At 44.7% G+C, this 10,601-nt stretch overlaps 1 long non-coding RNA gene across 2 annotated transcripts; it reads left to right on the top strand.

Moving 5' to 3' along the window:
- Window positions 1-345: 345 nt before the first annotated feature.
- On the top strand, window positions 346-10,155 carry LOC130599093 (uncharacterized). Of its 2 annotated transcripts, none has more exons than XR_008972153.1 (3): window positions 346-372; window positions 7,908-8,378; window positions 10,040-10,155. It is a non-coding gene; the product is annotated as an uncharacterized LOC130599093 (long non-coding RNA). The 2 variants fall into 2 exon arrangements; XR_008972154.1 differs by lacking the exon at window positions 346-372 and adding an exon at window positions 4,823-4,874.
- Window positions 10,156-10,601: the final 446 nt, after the last annotated feature.

The following is a 10,601-nucleotide window of genomic DNA, read 5'->3' as shown; positions in this document are numbered from 1 at the left end:
GATTCTTTTAACTCCTCCTGACTTCGTGCCCCGCTTTCTTCTTATGAAAAGCAGCAAATATTCCTCTCTGCACCTGAATTCAAATGTAAGAAGTGCTCAACCTCTCCAGAACAAGATATTTCAAATACAAATTCTGCGGTGCCCAATCCAGAATTATCCCCAGTAGTGTCCCTAGAATTAAGAGTAATTGCAAAGCTGATGAGCACCTGAATGATGGAGCTAGTGATACCACTTTTGCAGGTGGTATCAGGCTTGGTGATTTAGATAGAGGACTTCAAAAGCTGAAGAACAGCAGACCCTTGGCTTTAGTCACTGGCCCATGGGACACCAATGGATGTGGCTCTTGTACAGAGCTGATCTGCTTGAGTCCAGGTGGGATTTAGTATTGCATTGAGACAGAGCACAGGAGATCAGTTTTCCTTTATCTCTCTCTTTCCTATGTGTTTGCTTCCCATCCGATTGAAGTGCATCCCTACCTTTGACTGCAAATTGGAAAGATAGCTAATGCTATGGCAGGAGTCATTATGCATTAACTGCTCAAAGCACCTGGGAGAAGCTGGTTAGATTGCAACGCTTTAAGTGTGAAGGCTGGTTCAGCTCTTTGTGAATTTGTAGTAAATCAGCACTTAATAATAAGAACAAACGTTTCATTCTCACTTGAAAATTACTACGGTTAGAGGCTTGTAATGTGTAGTTTTCATGCAGGGGTTACATGACGGGAACTTAAATCTGGTCCATTTTCATCTATAATTTAAAATGTGTCATTTTGATCGATGAATTAGTAGAGAAACCCGGGATAATTTCGAAACTACCAGCTTAGTAAAGTTGTCTGACCTTGCAAATAACCTTTCCAGTTTAGAAACCTTTAATAGCTTAACTATTAGCTAATCTCCTGGGAAGCTTTTTCCCTGGGCAAAACTAGTATGGAAATACAACACCAGTAATAAGGTTTCCATCTTTCTTCTATCTTGATCTTTTTAATTAATTGCCGTTCAGTAAAAACACAAGACTGGGAGGCAGGGGATAAAAATCGTTGCAAGAGGAGGGCAGGAGTTAACCGTAGGCTGTTTCTATCCTTTACCTGCCTTTTTTGCATAGATTCATTAGGTGCTGAAATATATTAGCAATTCTTAAGGCATAACTGCTGCCTGATTGCTTGACACTTTTGGCTGAAAGCTGTGAAACAGATCACTTTGTAATGGAAAAAAGCTGCTCCTGCTTATAATGAGCAAACACTTAGAAACCCTGAGTGCTTTGCAGGGCACCTCAACAAGCCCCTGAGAGCCTTTGTGCTGCAGTTGGGTCGTAGGTGATTCCTGGGTTTTGTGGGCTCTTTCTTTCTGGGGATGGGCAGTGGTTTTTCCAAGGGTAACCATGGATTGCAAGTAAGTGATTTGTTAGAGAAGAAAGAAAGAGTGGTGTGTAAGTGAAGAGGATAGGGTGGAAGTTCATGGCCCAGGTGAAATGTGGGCTAACATCTAAAACAGGTCTCAGGTTCCTAAGGGTCCTACTTATTCTCCCAAAGTTCCTAGCGCCATTTATCTAATAGCCCTCAAATACAAGCATTATGTTGAATTGATGAGAGGTTCTCCCTATAGCTTTACCTGGCTGATAAAGGGGTTCTCATTTTACCTTATATGCGTTTTGCACTATGTTTTTCCATGCTCTCTGGGGGGGAAAGAAGAAAATCTGTTTTCTAGGCTAGAAAAGTGTGATCTTTCAATTGCTCAGCTCCCTGGCAGCCCACTTCCAGGTTCAGCTGATGGCGTTCCCCTTGCAGTAAGGACAGGGGCACCCAGGGAGGGCTTGGGTGTCTGCTATGCCTCAGGTGCTGCTATCCCCGCTGTGTTTCACCCTTTTAACCCTATTAACTATTGCTGTTCCAGTAATAAGAAACCAGAGGCATGCAACTGAAATGAAAGCTCCTTTCAAACCACAAATATGAATGCTTCCATTTAAAAAAAGTCCTTTTTGTGTGTGTGTGTGTGTGAGTGAAGAGCTTAGTAAAAAATACATTTATTTGCAAGCATTGTGCATCTTTTGCTGGAACAAAAGTATCCACCACACAGGTCATGGTGCTGTTTATGTAGTAATAAATGACTCCTGGATAAAGGAATATGGAGTTTTGGGGCTTCCTTCAGGCTCATCCGTAGCTGCTGAGGTTTATTTTGCACGTCTACACTTAAGCTTTTTGGCTACATCAGCCAAGTCCCTATCTCAGCACAGTGACACAACCAATATCTACCCTGGCACTACCTATCTGGGTTATTGATCTCCAAACATCTCCTTCCCTGCTGAGACTGTGCAGATTCCAACTGCATAGGATGGAGTAGGCACAGGGCCCCACTCTGTGGGCTCTGTTTATAGTGAAAACGAGCTTCATCCTTGCTTGGTGACTGGTGTTGCCTGGTGACCTTTGAACTAACACTTAAGCCCCCGGAGCACAGAAATTAGACTTCAGTCTGGAAGAGCCCCTGCTCCAACAGATGACCTGTTATTTTATCTTGAGCAGCGGCAGCCGCGCAGGAGCGTTGGCACATAGCTTTTAGAGCTAATCACTCACGCTCTTAGAGGAGAGCAGGAATTTCGCTCCCTCCCCCTCCTGCAACCTGGGACTTTAATGTGTGTCTGGATCATTTCAGGCTGATCCTTCCTTAACTTCTTCTGTTTATTTCCTCCCCGGCTCAAAGTTCTGATACAGTCCCTGGATACGGAGGTTGCTCGCTTCAAACCCTTCCCTACTGCAGGTCCCCATCATCCCCCTCCATGAGCCACCTGCAGTATTCTTCATCCTTCTAGGATCTCCCCATTGAATCCTGAGTCTCCCATCTTCTTGCCTTTTCCACTACTACAATTCATCCCTGATGATGCACAGGCATCAAGCCAAGTGAGAGAAGAAGCATCTTCCCCACTCCCTTTCTCTCCTATGAAGCCTATAGGGAAAGCCTGAGGCTACAACCAAAATACAGAAGGGAATCTCCACTTTTTTCATGCCCTTAGGCTCCTGAATATTTGTTGTTTGACCAGTTCTGCTCTACCTAACAAGGGCTTCCTACAGGGACTGAAGCGGGGGGTAGCAACACACAAGCTTGTGTCATGAGAAAATGACAAATGGCATTGCTAGCTAAGAGCAACTGAGATTGAAACTAAGAGCCCTTGTGGTTGAACTGTGGAAAGCCATGAATAATGTGCCAAATTGGCCTCCCTCCTCTCCCATTAGGTCTAAATCAAGTGTGGGGCCTCTCCGGGGCTTCTGGTCACCACCTCCATCCATCAGGAGGTCTAGTGGGTCAGACCTTAAATTGGTTCCTCCAAGCAAGTGTTGATATCAGGCTCGTTCCAGTACTCTTGATACTGCCATGGGGGCAGAGCTCATAGGCTTCCAGTGGGCAGGATGACACCCCCATGATAAGAGAAGCAGGTGCTGGTATGACCTCCTTGTCTTGATGGCTGTGATAATCAGATGGGATTACTGTTAGAAATATATTCAGAGATGCTCAGCATCACCGGAGACAGAAGAAATGAACCTGTTTTCTGTCCAGAGAGTCTCACATCAGTGTATGGCCAGTATGGTGGCTGTCACCTCCTTTTGACCTTGCATCTCTGGTCTTCATCAGGTTATCCCTGGATCATTTGTATCCAATGGTGTTCAGCAAGTCCAAACACTGGATACACACACAGAGCTTTCGGGGGGGTCCCTGACTTAATGGGACTGTACCTGTCCTGCCAGCAAACTACCCTGCAACCCACAGAAAAGCCGGGTAATGGAAATGGGGGACTGTAAAGCTCTTGTCTGGTTTGGGCCATTGCAACTGCAGAGGAGAATTCACGGCCTCTCGCAGAGGACTGCGCTCAAAGTAAATAATATTTCAGAAAACAAAATTCATTTTCCAGCCTGAACCCAACTGCAACACGATACGAAGTGGAGGGGGGGGGAAGTAAAAACACCTTGCCCCCAGGGCTATTTATTATTTATACACCCCCGTGCCTAGATAAACTCCTCCTTGAAAGAGTAGGACGAAAATAATTCTGCAACGTGGAAACAAGCTACCTATTTAAAGTGATTTTTTATGCCTGAATGGCCTCATTATAAAAACAGTCTGCGCGCAATAAGTTTGTACCTTTTTCTACATTATCCAATGAACTGCTTTTTGTCACTCTCACCAGTTTCAGGGCTTTCATGCAACCACCTTGGTGGAAAGCCTCCGTGGTTTCCTTAGAAACGTCTTCCTTCCTGGATGTTGACCCATGGTGGTTGAGGCAGCTAAAACCCTGGAGAGGTCCTGTTCAAACAGGAAGGAGCAGACAGTTTAATGGCCAGCTTTGCAGCTCTGTTCCTCCACAGTTTACAGTAGTTGGGAGCTATAAAAGAAAAAAATCATAACCAATGTTTCTTTACTGTACAGTCAGCTTTGTGTTGGTGTTCGCTGAATCCGTAGCTCACGGGTTGTTGTCGGGCAGCAGTGGAGTGGAGATGGTTTGCTTGCGAAGTGCTGGTGCTTGGGAGACAGCCCCCTCGTGTGCAAATTGACTTTGTCCTTTGGGAAAATAGATGTTGTTGAGCTTATAGGTGCATTCATAATTCAGTAAGCACAAGGGGGGCAGTCTGAGAAGCTGTAAATACCATCACCTTTCAGGTGTTTTGCAGTGCTTGCACATGAATGCTCTGCAATGTCTCGGCAGAAAGAAGAGGCCAGAGTCCTGTAGTCTATGAGAAAGCTGGGATGTTATTAAACCAGGTTTATCTCCAGCTCTGCTCATGGCCAAACACTCATCCCCAAGGACAGGTATCCATGACTGCCATTGGTATTACTGAACATGATGCTAGCAAAGCTGAAGGAGGCTTCAGAGTGTCCCTCAGGTGAAGGGATCTGGTGAGGCCTTTCTACCATGCACCTCCCACAGAATCATCCCCTCTCATCTAAGACATCAGGAAGAGCAAGCTCACGGGCACGTTATGCAGGTGTTTCACACTTGCTGCTTCCATTTGCTGTTTCCTTGTATTTTTATTCACTTCCAGAGTAGCTTTTGAATTCGATCAGCTATGCTAAGACCTGGGCACTTGGGCTGCCTAAATACTGATAGCATCTTCTAAATGCTGCCTGTTCTCCAGGTTTTGTGGCCTTAACACGAAGAATGAAATAACAAGTGGCAGTTAAATTACCAGCTCTAAGCTGCTTAACACTCCGGTGTGCACTCTCCAACCAGCATAGAACAGGCACAGGCTTGGGAAATCCATTGTATGAAGAAGAGCAAAATACCTCCTATGGTGAGCATGGCACACCTCCTGTCCCCATCCAAAGCAGGAGAAATGTTTGTTAACTTCAGTTCAGAGCTTGGAGTGACCCAGGACCACCTGCAAAACCCATGCAGATCTGGCCCAAGGCAGATGGCAGGGGGTGCTACTCATGTGTCTGCCTCTTTTTTGTGCCCTCATGGGTGCACGTTCATGTGCAGAAAGCCTCTATGACTTAGGTCTCTCTTGTGCTTGCTTAGCTGCTAAATCGATAGAGAAATCTGGGTCGTGAGGCCATAAGCAAAGAGAATCAACCTAAAGAGGCAGAAAAGGGAGAGCTGTAATTAACAACAAAACCAAATTACACCAGAGCATTTCTCTTAAGGTTTTTAATAGCAAACATTGCAGAGAGCAGGTTTTTCAAGCCAAACAGGAAGGAAAACAAATAAACAACTACAGCCAGCTAAGTCACAGGCTTTTCGAAGTCAGGCTATCAACCAGGGACCCACAGACAGGAACTGATGAAGCCCAAATCTCTAGGGAAACAGATGAGGTTTTCAAAGAACACAAACACATAAACCCTAAGATGTATGTGCATTTATACATAAGCCCAGGGAAGAGGCAGGCACCTGATTCCCAGGCTGAGGGTTATGAGCTGGAAGAAGAGTCTGGTGACTTGATCCACACTGTTAAAATCTGGCTGGGGAGGTAATTCGGGTATGTGCAGATCTTAGCTAAGACAGTTACTATTAGTGACAGTGACTGCTGCTGGCCTGGATGTGACAGCAGGAGAGGAGGGAAAAGAAAAGCTGAAGAATGCCTACAAATGTGGAAGCCAAGCATTAGGCAGCTTCACCCTCCCTAAAGGACAGTGATGGATATGGAAGAGCGCTCTGCAGCGCTACACACAGTCTTTAGGGCAGAAACACTGCAATTTAGTCACATCAGAAGCTATAAGGCTCTTGAGGGATCCTGAGCTCTGCTTCAGGATGACCTGTCGTGGGCTGAGCTGCTCTTACTCCTTTCCAAACATCTCTCAACCTCCAGGCAGTTTGACACAGTAATGGATAGGGTTTAATACCTACAGGCAAGAGTTCACAGGCCTCTTGGCGATGTGTAAATTAGCAAGTGGACAGTTGCCCCAGAGCAAAATGGCAAACAAATATTTATTAGTTGTTTCAAAGAGCCCCAGCAGTAAAACTTTGTCATTTGACTGCAGAAGTGTTTGTGTTTTTACTGAAACCAGTGCTAAAGGTGATGGCTTTATTTCTGACTGAGGTAACATCTGTAACACTGTGATTTACTTCCTCCAGGTAACAGAAAAAACCCACCAGAATGTGTTTCAACATACATCGCTCTTGCAGTATGCTAGGAAGATGCCAAGGGGGAAATTAAATATCATTTTACATGAGCAAAATTACTGTTGGTTTCACTAAAACACTGGATTTTGTGACTCCTGGGCAAAGGGCTCCAGCTAAATGATAATGTAGTAGGACAAAATGGTGTGACAAGGAAGGTGACAGGAAGGGCATGAACATTTCTAAACCTACATATAGGTTGCTAGATTGGAACATGGATAGGAAGACACTTATGAAGGATAAGGAAATGATGAAGGCACCTGGGCGTGTGCCATAGCTGAAACTTCTGAGTTTACTCCAGTACATCTTCACTAAGTACTTGAATGAATGAATGGCCTGAGCATATGCAATGGGAGTTAGTGCGTGCACAAATGTAAGCTTAGTGCTGCAAAAAGTTATGGAAACACCCCCAAATCCATTAGTCTCACTGTGTGCCATTCTTATTCCCCCTCAGACACAACAGTAACTGAGGGCTGTAGTTCAGTATGAATTTAAAGATCACAACACATAAACTTTGGTCCAGCCTTTGAAATAACTCTCATCTCGGTGACCCCAGCATCCTGAGTCAACTTGGTTAAGGAAATATGCACTGAGAGGTCATAAAAGAGGCTAGGCGCTCTATAACTCTGTAGAGACTCATCAGTGCCTGGAGACGGGCATCCTTCAGGCTCTGGCTTCCTATGGTTTCTTTATCTCCAGGGATAGTAGAGTCACCCTGCACTCCTTGAAATAGATGGTCTCCAAATGTTTGGCTTGAGGATTAAAACAAAACTCAGGGGGAATATTCTGATGATTTCAAAACACAAAGGACAGTTTGGTGATGACTGCTCTTTGAAAGAATTCCCCAGGTCTGCTGGGAAGCTGGTTTTTAGCTTTTTTGATGGGAAGAGATGTAATTATTGGTCTGTTTACGGTGGGGAAAATACATTCTTTTCAGTACTCATGAGTGAATAGTGGCTGAAGTATTTCACTGTTCTGCTCTTGCTAATGCACCTTTCAGCTGAGACTATGACAAAAAAGAAATGCCATTCCCCAAGGAAAACTTAATTTTTCTGGGAAGACATGAATTAGCACAAATTAAAGTTCTATCTGCATAATTCACTTGGAATTCCACTTGAAAGGCTTTTGCAATCTTAATTACACCATTTGTTCCTCATTTAATTGCGTAACACTATGGAATTGAGTTAAAAAGGAAAAGCTGCTGTATGACTTTCTTATGAGACACCTAAGGCTGGGTAGCTGTTCAGGGGAAGGTTGGAGTATGTGTCATCAGGCAGCTGGTCCCAGCCTCCTAAGGCTATGTTCTTCCTTAGGATACATGAGTATTAACTTGAAGAAGCCTTCCATGCCCCACCAAAAGCCAAGGTGCCTCCAAGGAAGATTTTACAAAATCAGAAGCAATAGAAAGGGAGGAAGAAAAATAACTCCAGGATGATTTTAGATGAGCAGTTATTAATGCTGAAAATTCCTTTATTAACCCCTCCAAACCTGCTCTGCAGGGAGGGGAAACTTCTAAAGATAACTGAAATACATTAAAGGGACAAACTCCACAGTTTGTGTGGAAAGCTGTGACACGTCAGATAAATCCCTATGGACTATCTGCATGTTTACACTGCTTTTATGTGAAGTAAGTGGACTGTCCCCCACAGAGCAGCTCTGCTTTCTAGGAGTGCTGAATCTGGAGCTGAGTGACTCAGTCTGAAAGCTGGATCAGTTTTATGTGTCCTCTAATCCCCCTCAGACTACTTGTGTCCATGAAGACTACTGCTTCGTTAATGCAGAAGGTGAATTTTATGGCAACACCGAAGTCCGCTCTGGTATGTTATCTTTGCCTAGAGAATAGGACTTTTGACATAAACCTGGAAGGTAGTTCAAAGCCTTGCTGCATAAACACACATCCATTTTTTGTACTTTAGGAATAGGTAATGTAAGAGTTGAAAGGTGAAGGTTATGGCAGTTCGTGTTTATTTCACCAAGAGCCAAGAGATGGGAAACATCTGGCACTTACACACCATGCAAGTCTTAAAAACAAAGAGACGTAGACTTTAGTCCGGCTGAGCAAGCACTGGGATAAAAGCTAATGACAGGCTGCTTATTTAAAGGGATCATAATACAGGACAGCCATGTAGGGTACCAGGGAGGATTCAGGAGGGGGAAAAGGAGGGGAAAATTTAGCTTTGTATTTCCAAGTTAAGGGTCAAAGCCTGACTCCAGTTACACTCCAGTGTCAATCCTGACCTGCAGGCCTTATACAGTATGTAGGACCCTCCAGATCTCACCCTTTTCTGGTTTCCAACATGACCAAATACCCAAATCAGTGCTTGAATTGCTGCTGGTGTGTTTCATATGTGACGATGTAGAAGTCCTCAGGACCGACTGCTTTCATGAAGGTGGGAGGAGAGCCTGTGCACACAAGTGAATCACAGTGACTTGAGTTAGTGTGAAAGGTTCATCAGCATATCTTGGGAAGGACAGAGGTGCTCAAGCACATTGCTATGGCTTCCCTGGAGCAGATCTTCACCTGCTTTGCATCTCGTGCTGAAGAAACTGCTTTGCAGAGTGTTTTTTTGGAACAAGCCCAGAGGAGGCCACAAGGATGATCAGGGGACTGGAGCACCTCCCGTATGAAGATAGGCTGAGAAAGCTGGGGCTGTTCAGCCTGAAGAAGAGAAGGCTGCGTGGAGACCTCATAGCAGCCTTCCAGTATCTGAAGGGGGCCTATAGGGATGCTGGAGAGGGACCCTTCATTAGGGACTGTAGTGACAGGACAAGGGGTAATGGGTTAAAACTTAAACAGGGGAAGTTTAGATTGGATATAAGGAGGAAATTCTTTGCTGTAAGGGTGGTGAGGCACTGAAATGGGTTGCCCAGGGAAGTTGTGAATGCTCCATCCCTGGCAGTGTTCAAGACCAGGTTGGACGAAGCCTTGGGTGAGATGGTTTAGTGTGAGGTGTCCCTGCCCATGGCAGGGCGGTTGGAACTGGATGATCTTAAGGTCCTTTCCAGCCCTAACTATTCTATGATTCTATGATTCTCCTTTAGAAAAACTCCAGACTGAACACGTTCATTTATTGTGGCAGCTCCTCTTCCAAACCCATCACTTCTGATCTCCCATCTTCTCTATTCAACCCCCAGAATAAGTTCCTCTCTTCAGCAAGATCCATTTTGACAAGCAAAGTTTTACCCAGAAATTGAAGTGTGATGATTCTTTGACCCTTTCCCCACTGCCCATTGATATTCTACAGGCCATGGTCCTACATCTGCTTGTCCAATGTAGACAGGCTGCATGGTCAACCCTTGCCTCCCCAGCCTCCTGACTTCGCCTGATATCCTATCCACACCCTAGTTACGTGAGAGCTTCACCTCCCACCACTAAAAAAATGCATGTAAAAGCAAAACACGGGATTATTTGTTCATGATGTGTTATCCATGTGTCACTTCTCAGCCAAGAACATGTATGTTCCAGCCATGCTGTTTCATTCACAGTCTCCTACCCGCTGCTTTGACAGCACTGCTAGAACCTTAGAGCTAAGGAGAGCTTCAGTTTTTGCTTTTGGTAAGTTAAGTTTCCAATCCCAGCCCTTCAGCAACACCAAGAATTAATATTTAACCTATCTCCAGGAGAATGAGGAAAAATGGGCCCCTCCTTCTAAGATTTTAAAACCAACTATTGAAAACTGAGCATTCTCTGTAGCAAGCATGCATGCGAGTCCTCCATAATATGTTAGCTTTTCAAGAGGAAAGACCTGTCATACAACTAAGTAGCATAAACCCTCTTGATCCCATAACACGTGATAAGGGAACAATGGTTACTGCCCTAAAAAGTGATTTCCAAGGGCAACTACATGACAGCAGCTCAAGTGCTAATTCTTAATGTTGTGGTTTGCACCCAACTGTAAGATGCGTGGTATCATACCACCAGTGCCGTGTGCCAGATGAGCAACATGCTGCTAGAGCAAACTCCAACTAATGGTTCACATTTGTAAAAGAGAAAAAAACCCAACCAA

Source organism: Pezoporus wallicus, unplaced genomic scaffold (genome assembly GCF_028554395.1).
Source record: "Pezoporus wallicus isolate ANWC-B61680 ecotype Strahan unplaced genomic scaffold, APGP_CSIRO_Pwel_v1 contig_8108, whole genome shotgun sequence".
Taxonomy (NCBI): domain Eukaryota; kingdom Metazoa; phylum Chordata; class Aves; order Psittaciformes; family Psittacidae; genus Pezoporus; species Pezoporus wallicus.
The sequence above is the reverse complement of the archived record's forward strand: the minus strand, read 5'-3'. Positions and strand labels throughout refer to the sequence as shown.